Here is a 16670-nt window from a genome sequence, read left to right as displayed (position 1 = left end):
TTCATCTAGCAATCTGTACCACCCCTATTTTTTAAAATCTTAAGATATAATCTTAAATACTTAAGGCATTGCTCCAACAGAACAGTGAGAAGCTGCTCTTCTGTTAACTTTGCATTCTGTTTTCTCTAGGTCTTAGTGAAATACTAATGGTTCTTTACTTTTCATCGTCTGAAGATCTTGTTTTTCAGATAAGGCACTTGTACTTCCTAGTTTCTGACTTGCTACCAGTTTTGAAAGTGCCAAATAATCAAGAAAGGATAAGGTATAAAAACACACTTTGTTCAATTTGTAAAATACAATAACTTCAGATTACTATATATATAGGTATGTCAAATTCAGTGTTGCTGGTGAAAAAGAAATCATGCACTTACAGGTTCAGAACAGACAGGAAGGCAACAAAGAGCTTCAGATAAAGGAGCAATGGAAGAGTGCAGTTTCACAGCTCTGTTTTTGTGATGTCAATCAGTTTTTGTGTGCCTATTCCATTCATGGTATCAGTGCAAGTAACCTGTTCTGTAAGCTATCACTGATTTGTGCATGATGTCTGTAGAATACCTGAGCTAGCATAGTCACCAAGGTCAAAGTACAAACTTTTGTAATGATAAACTATTACAAGCTTGCTATCTACAGTCAATTTTTATTTATTTATTTATTTATTTTTGTGAACAGATGTGTGATAAGCCTTTTACTATTTAAAATAGGGTAAGAGTAGCTGAAATGGCAAGGCCGTATTGAAAGGGACAAGATCCCTTTCCTGAGGAACATCCTTCATGGACAAGAGTTTAAGTGAGAAGGAACAGTCAGAAGGATGAGATCTCTGTTAAAACAGGAGCATTTAGATGGTCTCTTCTATATAAAGCAGAGTTAAGTAGCCCAGGTTGTAACAGTTGTGTGGTGCTTCTAGGAGGCTGTTTTCTCAGGGCTGACGGTGAACCAAAGGTTGCAAAGGGAATGGAGGGGAGGTGGGATGTCAGTGTGGGGGTGAAATGACAGCAATTACCCTTCCTTTGAAGGGATTCTGCAGATCCTGACCATTTCTAAAGACAAAATTCTCAGTAAAAAAAAAAAAATAAAAAATTAATTGGTCTACTCAGACGTGAGTTTGTGTAGTGGAACAGAAATCTTACTCTTCATAAAACATCTACTTGTCCATGCAGACATGTCTTCTGTACTCCACAGTTCTAATGCTTCTGAATTTTTTGAATTGGTCCAAGAAAACAAAGTAAGCTCAGGTGTGTAGGAGAGGCAAAACAAATGAGGCTAACGCTCAGAGGTGAGATATACAGATAAATCACATTAAAGACAAAAACCTTTAACTTTAAAGGGAGGTTCTCAATGTTGACAGTGTAAGGCTGCTTTGCAATTAAAATACATCTCCCTAGTCTTTTTTTCTAAAAGCTTTGACTGCAACAAAGATAAAAAATCTCAGTTTCTCAGCTGGATAACCAGTATCACAAAACATAATAAGCATATTTTATTTGCAAATGTAGGTAAGCTGACGCATGCATGCCACTTCTTCCCTCCTCTCTCCCCATACCTTCTCTATTCCTAGGCCAGAAGCATTCATATTTACAAGAATTACAGTGGTGATTCAGAGCATCAAAAGATTCAGAGACCCATGGATCCAGGGTAATAGGGGGAAGAGAAATATATTCTAATCTCTCCTCAAACATGATTTATTTTAGGTGGTGCTTTCAGATTGAATAAATGCATACAGCTATTTGGAGACTCTAGACACTTCAAGTATATTGAATTCAAAAAATCAGGTGGCATTGTGTAGTGAATAGAATGCCATGTGCTTTAAAGAAGTGAGTAGAATGTCTCCTGGCTCAGTATGTTTCCAAGTAATTACTAAGAGCAGATCCTGCTGCAAATTTAAACAGAATATAATTCAAACAACAAAAACGTTGTCTAACTATACAGGGCCAGATTTTCTGGTTTAGTTTCCTAGCAAAGAGCTCTTCTTTGAGAAGCCTAGGATAGGATTTTCCCTCTTCTGCCTGTCCTGCAGGATCTGGGAAGAAGAAAAAGATGTTCTTGGCTCACACAATGCATGCTGGTGTTATATATGGAGTGGTAATTCGTGTCGAGAAAATGGTTGATATTAATAAAGAAGGGGGAGATTTGGGAATGTGGCCATGGGGGTTGGAAAGCCCCGTGGTTGAGATAACATTAGACTCTTAACGACGAGGCCATCAGGAATATAAAAGAGTTTAGAGGGAACAAAAAAGGGTGATTCAGGAGACTCCATGCAGTCTCCGGTTTCTTGTTCTCCAGGTGGTTCTCTTGTTCTCCAGCCGCTAAAGCATGGATGTTTCTGGGTGTTTGCTGTTGTTACATTCAAAGTTGTTTGACCAATGAAAAGTTGTTTTGAAAAGAACTGCTGTGGAGAGAAGGGTATAAGAGGGGAAACTGCCCTCAAGATGGAAAAAAAAAAAAAAAAAAGGTAACACGATGAAGTTACATCAATAAAGAAGCAGGAAAAAGGAGTGAAGAGGAACAGGCTGGCAGAACGGAGACCAGGACGGGAACAGGCACTTTGATTGCCTCATGAAGATAGGTTCGGCCAAACTCAGCAAACTGTCCAAAGAAGCTCGTACAGAGAGTCGCTGGAAACAGGCGCACTGGAGCTGGAGAGAAGCTCAAGCTGAGAGAAGCGGAGCCGTGCAGACAACTGCCTCTCGCTGGTCAGCAGTTGTGCATTATGGGGAATCATACGTCCTTAGGAACAAAGACTTTACAGCTTATTCTCCTTGTTAACAATTGGACAGTTTATGAACCTGAAATACGGGACCAAACTGAGGTCAAGGTGTGGGACTCTGCAACTAAAAGCGACAAGGTTGCAATGGGATTGCTCGGCACCTGGCGAGCAATCTCTGAAGCCTTAAAGAGACATCTCTGAGGCCTTAAAGAGCCATGTGCGACCACAGTCAGAAGCATGTGGTTTGCCAGATAGTGAGGGAGCTGCAGGCTCCTTTACTGATCCCGACTGCTACGCCATCGGCCCCTCTGCTGCTACAGCCATCGAAGGCTTTTGCTGTTACGCCCCCTGTTGACCTGGACGTGCCTTTTGACCCAGGCCTACTGGCCTTGAAAAGGAGATGGATATGCTTTTCATCGATCCGGGAAGAACGGGATACATAAGGCCCGAAAAATGGAAAATGGAGACTGTTAAGTCATGGAACTTAAAGGATTGTTTGTTACCTTCTGTGTATAGGCGTACTCAATTTTACTAAGTTATGGAACTTAAAGGATTGTTTGCTACCTTTCCTGATAGTACATATGTATAGGCACACTCGGCTTTAGTATGTAAAGCAATGTTCTGTATATTTAGAATGTTTGATGTTCGTGTGTGCGTGTTGGTGGAGCGTAGACTCCCCGCACACCCAGCGCTGTTTACTTGCCTTTTATACATTTTAGAAATATTTGTTTTATAAATATTACAAAATTCAGATTGAATTGAGACCTCATTTATAACACTGGGGTAGTGATGCAAGCTAATGTGTCATGCCTAGTCTTCAACTAGTAAGTGCCAAAGTGTCTTATAATTGAGTTTGTGCTGCTTTTTGTTCAAAGATAGCAAAACATTTTACATTTGTATAAATACTAAAATTACTGAATTACTGACTATGAAGACCCAGAGCTGTAAGACTAACACAGCAGGAGTGAAATCTAACACAGTGTGGTAATGATGTGGAAACCAGTGGTCCTCTGTCTACTAGCCATTTACTGTAACTGGACAGTAACAGCTTAATTTTAGCAACACCTGCAAGGAGTTATTTTTCACTCCTTGTGATATAACAAATTTCCATATTGGGTTAGAGGAGAGGTCTGTAGCTGCCATTGTAAACCCAAATAACATGAAGCTGTTTCTGATGTGAGGGTGTTTGCAGGAAGATGTGGATTTTTGTATCCAGGAAGAACAAGCAATTTTTTTCTAGTAATTCAAGAAATCTTTAGACATAATAATAAAATTGATTTTAGGAGATTTTCAGTATTCCCAGGTGAAAGTTGAATATGCATGCAGGCTCTATGGCATATGTTCATTGCAATACTATAAATTTTCTTCTTACTTCCACTTTGACATCATTAAATATTTATAATTTTGATTTTATGTGTCACAAATTTTAAATGTGGAAATAGAAAACTGAACTATTCTATTCACACAAGTGAAGTCAGAATATTTTGATCTTATTAAAGCTACTTTATTTGTTTTGAAAAGAGATTCCTGCTGAAGATGTGTAACATTTCTTGAGGTGACATTTCCAGCTGGAAAAATATGGATGGAAAATTTCACTCTAGATGTAGTTACTGTTGGCATTTCTTTAGTCCATGTAATTAAATTCAATCCCACTGTAGGTGGTCATAGTTGGTCTTAAAGTCTGTGTGTGCATGTGAATTAGGGACAAAACATAAAGGAATTGTGTTAAAACATATGCTTGGCTTTGTGGTGAGAAAAAAACACGTGAAAATATTGCTCTGTATTGAATGGTCCCAATTTTGTCTGGTCCATGAACATTTCAAATGTCACTAAAAGGGATTAATAATAAATTTACTTAATCATGATTTGTTCCCTTAACCTTGCTCCCATTATCCTCAGTGTCAAGGATGGATGTAAGTAATTTTGAGAACTGAGTTAAATGCCTGATCATACAAAATCCTTTACATCGTGAAAAGAGATGGGAATCACTGATGTTTAATATGGGCAGTATGTAGTAGTTCTGCTCTCATTCGTACCTGAAAGGCAAGTTGACATAGTTTTGAATTTACTTCTGCAATATTGAATGTTCTGTTTGCTTCTGAATTAATCAAAGACAGCTTACTTTTAAGAATTCTTAGTTCTTGGACAGTATTGCACATCTCTTCTGTGTTTTCAGAAAGAACCTAGTTATGTGGTGGAAAAGTGAATGTCCTTTGGGCTCAGACTGTTTTCCAGTTCACATCTGTGTTAATTCCTTACCTCTTTGTCTCAAACTCCCAATCACTTCGGATAAATCTAGAAAACTACAACTTTGTTTTTTAAACGTTTCTCTCACAAGATGGCAGCATTGCTTCAGGGAATAAAATTGCTTACGCTGTTTAGGATGTCTTGCAGTTTTTAATATTTCCCATTTATACCATACGTGGGAGAAACTGTGACAGGTGAGTTCATCTGTGGTAACTGAATTGACATAGCAACATTGGTCACGAGGTTGGATGAGTTTCATTCCCTTGCTGCTATATTTCCAGGCTTTGTGGTGAAAGTAAGTTATTGGAGGACTATAATAGGTTTTGGTTTTTATTGAAACTGTATCATTTTGATTCTTTGTCATTGTTAAAGTGTCTCTAGTTAAGACTGTTGTTACATTTCTGAGACTATAGCTCTACATTAACCTGGAATTCAATTATTTCAATTGCACTAAGCAGAAATATTTTACAGGAATTCTGACTTTGGATTCACATATCCAAATATTCACATATCTCTTCTTGTCCACTGATTGCCTTTATTCTTTCAGGACTTGCTCCTACTCTTGGATGTCAGTGGCTCAATAGGGTAAGTCCTGTAAAGGATGCTGAATTCTGTTGTTTTTTTTCCTTCATGCCTCAGCATAGAGTCTAAGTAAATAGAAGAAATACATGATAGTATCATTTACTGAGGGAGGCTGGTGTCTTTACTTTACAACATCTCAGAAGATATGCTAGTTACGCTGAACTGGAACACATGGACAATAAGGCATGTGACAGCTTCTGAAAAGTAGGTTCAAACACTGGAAGTTGTTTTGGCTCCTCTGGGTCAGCACATCTCCATCATTCCAGCTCTACTTCTTTGAAGAGAACATGAATCTAACCTTCTGGTCACATGAAGTCTGTGATACTCTCCACCATGAGCACTCTGCTGCTTGCTCCCTCACTCATCCTGGCAGTGGAACAAGTCTGGCCTTAACTGCTTACAAAGGAAATTGAAAGGCATTCTGCTTTAAAGAGGAAGATCACTCTAGGGGTAGTCTGTAGCAGATAATTGAGAAATTTTGTTGAAGGAAACTAAGTAACTGAGGTTATTGGTGACGCAGTGCACTATTGATCACAAATTCAAATCTAACCCACACTGTTACAAGTTAGTGTAATTTGGTATTCTGTGTGAGATTAGTTTCTCCACTTCTGAGTGGATGAAAATTCTCCTTATAAATGGGTCTCACTGATCTAATCAGCAGTCATCATATGTGTGGTCCTTTCTTTTAGAATTATTTATGAACATGTTTAAGTTAGTTTATTTTTACAGAAAGCATTTAAAATGTGTTTAGCTTTTACTGTGTGTTTCAGAGCTACTTAAACACACTCGTGAAATACACTAGTGAATGAGTACTTTTAACCTTTACAGTGATACTTGTAAAACAAAAACAAAACACTTCTATGAGTTAGCTTTTATCACCTGTGTTAATCCCATAAGCATTTGTTTACCTGACCAACAAACAAATAGAAGATTTAATTTTTAAGGTCTCTAAGGTCAGTACTTTTCACACCTGCTAATGCAAAGCACAAAGACAAAATAGATCATGTTCCCTACAAGTCTTATCAGCACATAATAGAAAAGCATGTAGGAGAAGGCAATGTACATCTCAAATGGATTATTGAAGTGCTGACAAATTTATTCTCACTTTAGTGTGGCCTGTTTATTTGCAGTCCTAGAATAAAATTCATCCAGGTCTGTATTATACATTCTTCATAGTGTAGTTTTGTATTTTACCACTCTTGAAAGCCTTGTTGATTGACTAAAAAATATTAGAAGTAACATACAGAGGATGACAGTCATCCCTGTTTTCAGTACCTCACTTCAGTCCTGAAGGAACTTACAATGATGCTGTTGAATATAACCAGACTACTCTTCCTACTCAGTATTAGAGATGATAAAATATTCTGCTTCAAATTCACATCCTATTTTACTTCTCTGTGATTTAAGGATTTATGTTGACACTACAGAGATAAGCAGAGATGAACATTTAAATAAGATTGGTTCATATCCTAACAAAGGTTCATCAGTAGAAAATAGTTTCTTGAAAAGCATGCATTATGTTGTAATGTTCATAAAAATGCTTTTCACTATCCGAGTATTGCTCAAAATCACTGGATGGATCTGCATTTGGCTTCTGTTTTATTGCAAATAAGATGTAATAAAATCCTAACTCATGTTCAAAGCTCCTGACCATTACATAATGTGAATGTCTCAAAAGAGATCTTATTCAAAAATGGGTAACTAGATATTTGGCCAAAATGTCATTAATATTTTTTGTCAAAAACCTAATGAGAGGAACATATGTATTGTGAGTTACAATGTTTCTGTTAATAAAGGAAAGGATTTATTATTACCTTTGAGTCAGATTCTATTTTCTGCTACAGTAGATGTGGAGTAAATTTAAAGCAAGAAAGGAAGAGTAAACATGAGGTATTGGAAAGATTTCATATTGGCATGTTTGAAATTAGCATTCAATTTCATTTGGTGTGTGTATAAATTTGTAAGTGGTATATGTAGTAACTACAATGCATATTAACTAGTCCTAGGCATTACCTTTTATATTGGCTTACCTGGAAAGTAGCAAGATAAATAATTTTAATGCTTCCTGCGCTACTGCTGACAAAAATTTGGTAATTTTCTGTCATTTGGATGGACGTGTCAACTTGACAGGTGAAAGACTGTAGATGGGTTCAGTTGCATAGTTGAAGATGTATAATAGAAGGAAAAGTATTAACTGTGAATAACAGTAAATTGGGAGATACTGGAGAAAAAGCTGAAGGGCCTTAGAATGTGAAAAACAAAATGAAAAATCATAAAGAAGTTTGCAGATAAAAATGAAACCAGGAGAAAGGACGAAGGCTTCATGATATCTACATGAATCATGAATAATGACTGGATAGAATATTTAGGGATATATGGAAAAAAAAGTTCTTTAAGAACATTGGGAGGCTGTCACATACATGGCAGAGGAATAAAACAGGAGGATTTAAGCAGTTTTCAGTCTTTAAAATGGAAACTTAACTGAGAAAAGTCTTAACAGCCCAGAATTCATATAGGCCATATAGGTAGGACTACATACTCCTAGCAAGCAGCAGATCATTTTGCTCAGTTTATCTGCAGGCCTATGTGGAAATAACACATTTAGGAATCACAGGAGCTTTTTCAGCAGATTTGAGGCAGGAATAGAAGTTGGACATTTGAATGCAATGGTTTAATTGTTTATGGTAGGGTTTGCAGAAATCCTAGATTATAAATACCTGATACTGAAAGATACTTGCAGTGAATTTTCTTGTCAATGTTAAAATTAAAATAATGCATCTGACAGTATTGTAATGCTTAAGATGAATTAGGCTGAAGAAAAGAATGTCTTACAATATTCTGGGAGCAGTTATTTTTGTTTCTCTCCAAATTTTATCCCTGTGCAGTAATAAAAGCTGAAAAGCAGAAATGACTTGGGGTATTTGCACCAGAAGTAGTGAGTGGAAGGTGCACATAGAAGGAACTGTCGGAATAGAGAAGGCTATTTGCTTCCTGCCCTGGGTGGAAGCTAACTAATATAGCCTTCCATACTATTATTAATAACGAGCTTAAATGGACTGATTAGTGTAAAATGAAGGGCAAAAGGGCAGCTATTCAGAGGTAAAGAGAGTATCAGAAATAAAGGCTGGAGGGAAATGAGGAGAACAGTTTGGAATAGAAGAAATGGTAGCTACGTGGCACGTGAACTGTTCAGGAATGCTAAAATAGAAAATAGGGATAAGATGCAAGATGATGGGAATGGGAATCAGAAAATTGGTGGGCATGGAAAGAATAAAAACAGAATGGTCATGGAACAGTGAGTGTCAATGAAAGGTAAATATAAGGGAGTTAAAGAATGAAAGGAAGAGAATAAAGAATCTCTTATGTAAGAATAAACGATGTTATGCTCTGTGTGATCCCCAAAAGGATTATCATAGTGTATGGTCTGTGGTGTCTCAAGAAAATCCATCCTTACTGCCTGCTCAAAGGAAAGCCCACTAGGATTTCGCATAAGACATCTCCAGCTAAAGTAGAAAAAGTCAGATAAATCCAAATTGCCAATGGATTAAGAGAAGCACCTATAATAACATGCTGTCAAACAGTTCCAGACTATTCTTTCCTGTGTATGTTTGTAGATACCACTTCTGCTTCCAGCATCTTCCCCTGCTGTATTTTGATTTCCAGGGAACCTGTTCCTGCAGGGTATCTGTAGGAGGGCCCCTATTTTTCTCTAGCACTTGCCTTGGTTTAGTTATGGTTAGCTCCTCTGGTCTGCTGTCCTAGCTCACATCCTCATCTGTTTTGGGACTGACCTGCTGGCAGGTGTGCCCCAAGTACCCAACCACATGGCTGTGTGTGCTTGGAAAGGGAGAGAAGGGTTTGGGTGGTTTTTAATGCAGAGTGGAATTGGCATAGAGAGCAGCAGCTCTGACACAAACAAAACATGTCCTTCTGTTTCAGTTTTTCAACTACTATTAGCATATTTAAGGTAATGTTATTAAATTATTAGAACTAAAGCAAGAAGTGCATTCTGAAGGCTTCTTTGCTCTGCTGCAGGTGCAGGGACAGCCTTTGTAGTGCCAGTGGCAGAGTGGGAAGAAATGGAGCTGTGTACAGCTGATGGATGTTGATGCGTGACCTTGATACTTGCATTGCCAACAATAAAAGATTGCAGGCAGCATATTGTGTGGAGAATGTTTGAAGTAAGGTTGGAAGAATAATCTACTGAGAAACAGAAAACTCGGCTGTATTGTAATATAAACAAGTGCTAACACCTGCTGTAAGACTAAAGACTGTAGGTTTTTTTTGTTTGTTTTCGTTTTTTGTTTGTTTGTTTGTTTTTTAAAGATAAACTCTCCCCAAACATCCACTATCTGAAATAACTTTTGGTAAAATAGATCACAGTAGGCAAATGCTCTGTCTTTTGTTTACATTTTTGAGAGACATTGCTTAAAAGTATTAGGCGTATAAAACAATATAGGTTTGTAGCAATCTATTTAATATGAAATCCCTTGCCCAAAAATGAAGTGTTGTAAGACCATAGTATCTATTATAATATCTCTTGAATGAGTAACATGTAGTGGTGCAAGTTGTATGTGGCTTACAGAGGAAATCTGCAATACTTTATGTCATGATATATGCATATAATAAACTGAAATTCTGTCTTAATGCTGATATATAGAGTTGAGTAACAATGAGGGTCCTGGCATAAGACATCTGATATTTATATTAAATATAAAGTAATATTTTAACCATTTAATATTTCTGAAGACAGTTTCCATGAGTGTTCAATGTTACTCTGTTACTTGAGCTCTGAAACATGCTATTTATGTGGTATGCAGTTCAGATTTGTGCCATTTTTGGAAATATACCTTCTAATTGACCAACCAGAAACTGAGTGCTGAAATCAAAATTAAAACTAGTTATTTCTAACTTGTCATGAAAAATAAGGACTTTGCAGGCTGTATTCTGTCTTCGTGGTAAGTATTTGAAATAAACATTGAAGGTGTAGTAAAGGCAATGCCATGTGGATTACATAAAGAATTTAGGTTCCTGACTGTGGAAATGGTAACTTAAAACACAGATCATGTGAATAGTTTTGTTTCGGCTCAGACCAGCTGCAGATGTAACATTAAATATTGCATTGTTTAAACAGGATAAAACAAGAGCTTTGCTAATTATGAGTTGTGATGATTCTGGTGCACTTGCTGAAATAAGTTATTCTTGGCAGGAAAGAAAGAAGATAGGATTTGGGATCTTTACTGAGAATCTATTTTTGTTTGTTTAGGGAATAGGAAATCAAAAGCAATGCTGCAACTCAGGATAAATCTAGCGTAGAAGAGCAAAAATAAAAACTGAGATAAAACTGACCTCTCTTCAGGAGAAGAAATTGGGCTGATGGAAGAGATTATTTTGTTTGAAAGAGATTATAGCAATGCTTGCTTTTGTTTTTGATTGGATTGTAATCTAGAAAAGGCAACCTCGGGGGAAGTTTTGTTTAGTTCTCAAGTATAACTTCTTGTACATTCTGAGGTCACTTCTTAAAGCACTGTTCCAGGTCACATTTACAGCCATGTCACCTGGTTTTTGAAGCAGTGTGTGAATTTTTTATAGTAATGAAATGTCTGTTGTTAATTTAAAATACAGTGGTAATTTGTATAGATTTCTGGTATTCTTTGCTATTGACTGATCTTAAACCAATCCATTAGTAAGGAGGAAGTAAGCTGTGATTTTATGTGATGCTATTTCAACGTTGGTACCAAATATGTAACCAGTGGAGGACTGAAGTTATGAAATGAACTTTCGTAAGTATGCAGAGCAAAAGGCTTGGAAATGTATCATTTGAAAGTGGATCTTGACAAATTCAAGGAAAGATATGTATTGTTGGCTAGGATGTTCTTGAATATTGTAAATGGTTTGGAAAGAGTTGTTAGACTAAATGTCTTTTGTTTCTAATCAATTATCTGTTAATAGAGGATTGCCACTGCTTATGTGGAGGGTTGAAGAAGTATTCTTTCCCCTGTCTCCCCCTCATGCATTTTTATTTTTGCATAATTATGTTTAATTTCTTTGCTTCATCTTCACTGGGAACTAAAGAGGGGAGACTGAACAACTCTGCTGTTGTTCCTAGATGACATTGTCAGGATGCTGTTTGTTTTCCTTCCAGGCTTGGCAATGCCATCTGGCTTGCAGTCCTCAGATTTGAGGGGCGTAAGGAAATCTCTTCCCATTCTCTTTTCTTGTTGAGACTGGCAGAGAATGTTTTGTTATTTTTCTGTGTTGTTTTGTTTTAAGTTCAGTTCCTGGGCTCAGTTCATCTGTTTCACTGTAACTCCTTGACAGTGCACAACCTCTAGTAGTGCTAAATGTCCTTGCTCCTTATTTCTGTTTTATGTCTGAAAGTATTTTTTCATCTTTTATGCTAAAGATATACATTCTAAACTGAGTTTCTTTCAGCTGTTACGGATGAATGGGTAGAATTGACGTTAGTGTTAAATATCTTTTTATTTAATATCCACTATATGTGTTTAGGACTTGACGGAAAACTCAACTCAGTGATCGAGGTAGTCCCTTTCATCATTAACACACATTTTCTGCTAGGAGATCTCTCTCCTGCAGTCATACAAGCAGCAAAACCAATATTGTGCTTTAATCCTGGATGCTTTAAAAATCTGGCTTCCAAATTTTTGAGTAATTTCTATGTTGTGCAAGAGTTCAGACTGTACACCCTCAATCTGATTTATATGACTGCACCAGTGATAGCACCAGACTGTTTAAAGCCAGATGTCTCAGCAAAGGAACTACAGTTCCAGGGAGAAAATATATGAGGATCAGTGATCTTGAAACTATTGCAAAAAGGCATTCAAAATCTAATAATCCTAACACTTATACTCTTCAGGAAGATCAAAGCCCTCCTAGCATTTCAAATACCTTTCACTCTAGAAAGTGAAGATTAATATGTAAATGTGAAGGAATTGAGCTAATTGAATATGATTTACTTTCTGAATATTCTAATGTTAGGTGTTTGAACATTAAAGACATTGAACTTTCCATTATTGATTAAAAATTGGTTCACTAATTAAAAATAGATATTGCATGACTATTGATGAATGCAGTATGTTTCTAGATGCACAAAAGGATGCAATGTTTGAACCTGTTTTATTGCTTTCATTTTTGATGGTGTGGTATAGAAATATGTGGTATCTCAGAAATGTTTTCCTTGTAATAAATGACTGCATCAAAACTACAAGGTAAAGCTGAAAGATAAATATGGATTCAGAGCAAGAAGAAGCTTGTCTGAGAAAACGTGTGGCAGATGTTTAATGGATGCTGTGATGTGACAGCTGTTTTTCTTAATTTTTCAGTATATACAAATACTATAACATATGTTGTATCAGGTAGGGATAAAATGCTTGTGCTGTACAGCTGTCCTTGCTGAAGGATAGCCTTTATCTCATATAATTGTATTTATATTTGTATTACAATAGAGCTATATACTAATGGGATGATTTGGTCATAAATCCAAAAGCCATACTGAGGCTAGTACAATGCTGAGGGTGTCTTGTGTAAGTCTGCCCTGGTGCACTTCATGGTCACCACCTGAAAAGATGCTAGCTAGACGAAAACCAGCTTTTGTGGGAATAAACCTAATTTGCACAGGGTTCACACTCCAATATGAAATACATATGGATGTATCATTGAGAATCATTACCAATGTACCTTATTGCTTCTTGTGCCTCATTGTGTGTACTAGCTAAAGTGGAAAATCAAGTGACAGATTAATGCTATGCATTTACAAAACCCCTGTGAAAGGAACAGACGCTGTTGCCCATAAATTTAAACCTTGGAAGGGGCTAACATGGGTGAAGGTGAAACAAATATTATGTTTATCAGCGTATTACCAGAATCTACAGGGCCTGATTCTTCCCTGCAACCTGCATTTAATTTTAAAAGCATACTGCTGAAATCTGTTTTTGAATTATAAGAGGGCTTGGGAATAGTATTAGTATTAGTATTTTTATTCCTGCAGAATAAGTCATCTAGTGGGAGGAATGAGGTCTGATAGCTAGCTTCAGTGCACTGTTACCATGGCAAGTTTCAAACAGTTCCTGTGTGGATTCTAGTGGTTTTGTGTACTTGCTAGATATTAATACTGTTAGTGAGTGTATTATTTAATTCAAATTTCCTGGCTTATAACTTGTTAGTTGCAACTTCAGGGTTAAATTTCATTCTAACTCTGGCACTAAAGTTTGTCTCTGAATGCGTGGCTTCTGATAAAGCTCTTTGAGCTGTACAGTGGTATCCTATACTTAAATAAAGACACCTGAAAAGTGTGAAATGAACCCAACTTGGTAGCCTCTGGCATGCCATGAGATTTTTGAGAGCTGCCGACTGATGGTTTGCCAAGACTCACTCAAGGTAAATTAGATGGGTTACATTCATGGGCTTTGACCCATATAAGAAAAAAAAAATAAGAAATTATTGATTCTTGGTTTAAAATGTAAACACTTCACTTGCATTACTTACATTTAAGAACTTTTGGAAAGAGATATGCTATAAGCAGATTACTAAGCACCTTGCAAGTAGATACCTACTTCTGTTGGTGAACTGATTGTGGTGGGACAGACCAACCTGGCAAGAAGGTTTAAGCTGGAAAATGTCATATGGAACATGTAGATAGCCAGGTAGATAAGGCTAAAATTTGTTTGGTCCTGCATTTTTGCCACCTAACCCTACCCATAAAAGTGGCCTAGAAGAAAGCTGGAGAGGGACTCTATCAGGGAGTGTAGCTGTGGAATGAGGAATAATGGCTTTGAACAAATGGAGGAGAGATTTAGATGAGATGTGATGTGAGGAAGAAATTCTTCACTCAGAGCACAGAATGTACATGGGAATTAGGGCTGGAGATGCACCTTGCTTCTGTTCTTTTCTGTAAAGAATAGAATGAAATTACCTAAACCAGTGTTAAAAATAAACTCAGGGCACAGAATAGGAGGTGCAGGGCAGTCCCTGTGGCCGAGGAGCAGCCTTTCTCTCTGGCAAGCCAAATGGCCCAGGGCATCCAGCCCCAGAAATGGGGGCCTCAGCCCCCCAACCCTCCTCCTCCTTCCACGTGAGGGCATCTTCCAAGCCATTCCCAACATAGCCGCCTTTGGCCACGCATGGGTCACTCCATTGCAGATGCTTGCTGAGGTCACTGTGGCCATCACTGCCCTACCTTTGCTGCGGGCCCTATAAAACAGGCCCCCTGCAGCTGGCCCAGCATTCACTGAGCTTCTAGGCCCTCTGACTGCCAGCTTGTGTGGCAGGAAGAAGATGAGAATAGCAAGGCAAGCAGCAGGCCTCCTTGGTGTGCGAGGACAGCCATGCAGTTCTGTGAAGCACTAAGAAAGAATGCACCTGACCAGAAGGAGACGTGTCATGGGTGGAGAGATAGCACTGGTGCCACAAGAGACATCAGTGCCCAAAGGACCTCTGGCACCCAGCCCACAGACAGATGTCACTTGGACTTCCAGAAGTCGTGTATTAGTGACAGATCTGTGGCAGGGCACATTTTTGTCTTGCTGCTGTGTTCCCTGTGGTCCCACCCGCCTCCATGGCAGTGTGAAAAAGAAGAGCTCTGACTCCAATATTCTTATGGCTCAGGTTGACAATGGACCAATAACAAGTTACAATCATTGTATGGGCTTTTCAGGACTTTTTGAAAGTTAGAGGAAAACAAATGTTTGTCGCTGAAGTCCATAGATTGATGGATTCTTAATATGGGGAGGAAGCACACGTTGCATGGTGATGTATTATCTCACATTCCCTCAATGGAGTGCTCTTTTACTGCATGTCCTATGATATTGTATGGAAGGAAGTCCTAAATTTTCAATTCTGTTATAGAAAGAATACTGTTGCCTTTTTTTTTTTTTTTTTTTTTTTTTTTGGCAACAGTGCATGTGTTCCTAGAGTAAAATACTTAAAATATTACAAATAACTTCTGAGCAATGCATAGCTGTTTGCATTAAAATGGAACTACATGAGTAATGAATGTTGACTTGGAATTACAGCCAGTATGGTAATGAAATAAAGCCCCATTAGATGCAGGTAATTTGCAAATCGGGGTTCTTTTCATTTAAATGATCTCCCTGTCTGATCTGAGGAAAAAGGCATATCAGTCAATCAATTAAGAAGGACTTTTAGACAAATATAAACTAATATAAATGTTAAATAATAGATTAATTCCATACAAACATAGGAGTGAATTCCCATTAGTTGACAGCTGTCAAGGCTATTTTGAAAAATTTGGTTATAAGAACATCTAGATGTTCAATTTCTGTCATACTTTTTTTTTTCCTGTGACCACATTTATTAAAAAAAAAAAAAAAAAAAAAAAAACATAAAACAACAACTATTCTCCTGCTCTTGTATTTTGGGGAAATGCTACAAGTAGTTCTGCTTGCAGAAATTCCAATAATGCATCAGTATATCACTATGCTTATGTTAACCAAATACATTCTTAATTAACTACAAATTATTCACATGGTAAATAGCCACATGTATTGCGCAAATTGTAGATCAGTTTTGACTTTCTATACCCTTAAGAAAGTGTAGGCACAAGTTATATTTGAAAGGAGATTAATCTGATGTATCATTAGAGTTTAAGTAAATGAATAATTTTTACCTGAAGTAGTAGGAGAACCAAAACGTGTCACAAGCTGCTCTGAACTAAGAATGCTTCTCACATCTGTATAATCCTGGCTGTGCTCTACTGATGAATTCAAACCAATGTTTTTCTGCCATTGGGTTTGCTCTGACAGAAAATTTGATCAGGAATCTGGGTAACTATACAGCATCTGATCTATTTCTTTACCTTCCTTAATTAAAATTAGATTTTTTTTTTTTCTTTTCTTTTAAATAAAATGTTGTGGAAAACCTAGAGAGACTGAATGGGAGCCTTGAAGACAAAACCTCATCACTCTGCAAGCTTTGAAACTCAGAACAATAAAAAATCTCTGCAGGCATGGTGAAGCAGAGTATCAAAGAATAGCAAGTCACTTTGACAGGAGGTCAGTCATTTGCAGCTAGATATAAATGGAACCTGAAATCTTACTGTGCCAACTGGGTCCAGTAAGTGTTTTATTTTCCAAATAGAAATTTTTCCTATGATGTGGATAAT

General features: G+C 37.3%; 1 protein-coding gene across 1 annotated transcript in view; it reads left to right on the top strand.

Moving 5' to 3' along the window:
- The window catches only part of GALNT18 (polypeptide N-acetylgalactosaminyltransferase 18), a 345491-nt gene that overhangs the window by 10664 nt on the left and 318157 nt on the right, over positions 1–16670 (top strand). Inside the window, exon 2 of the mRNA XM_082760495.1 lies at positions 5496–5533. The gene's annotated coding sequence lies outside the window, so the exon portion shown is untranslated. The remainder of the gene's footprint in view (positions 1–5495; positions 5534–16670) is intronic.

The sequence above is a fragment of the Aythya marila genome, assembly GCF_965140915.1.
Source record: "Aythya marila genome assembly, chromosome: 5".
NCBI lineage: Eukaryota > Metazoa > Chordata > Aves > Anseriformes > Anatidae > Aythya > Aythya marila.
This window is presented reverse-complemented; position numbering and strand designations above follow the sequence as displayed.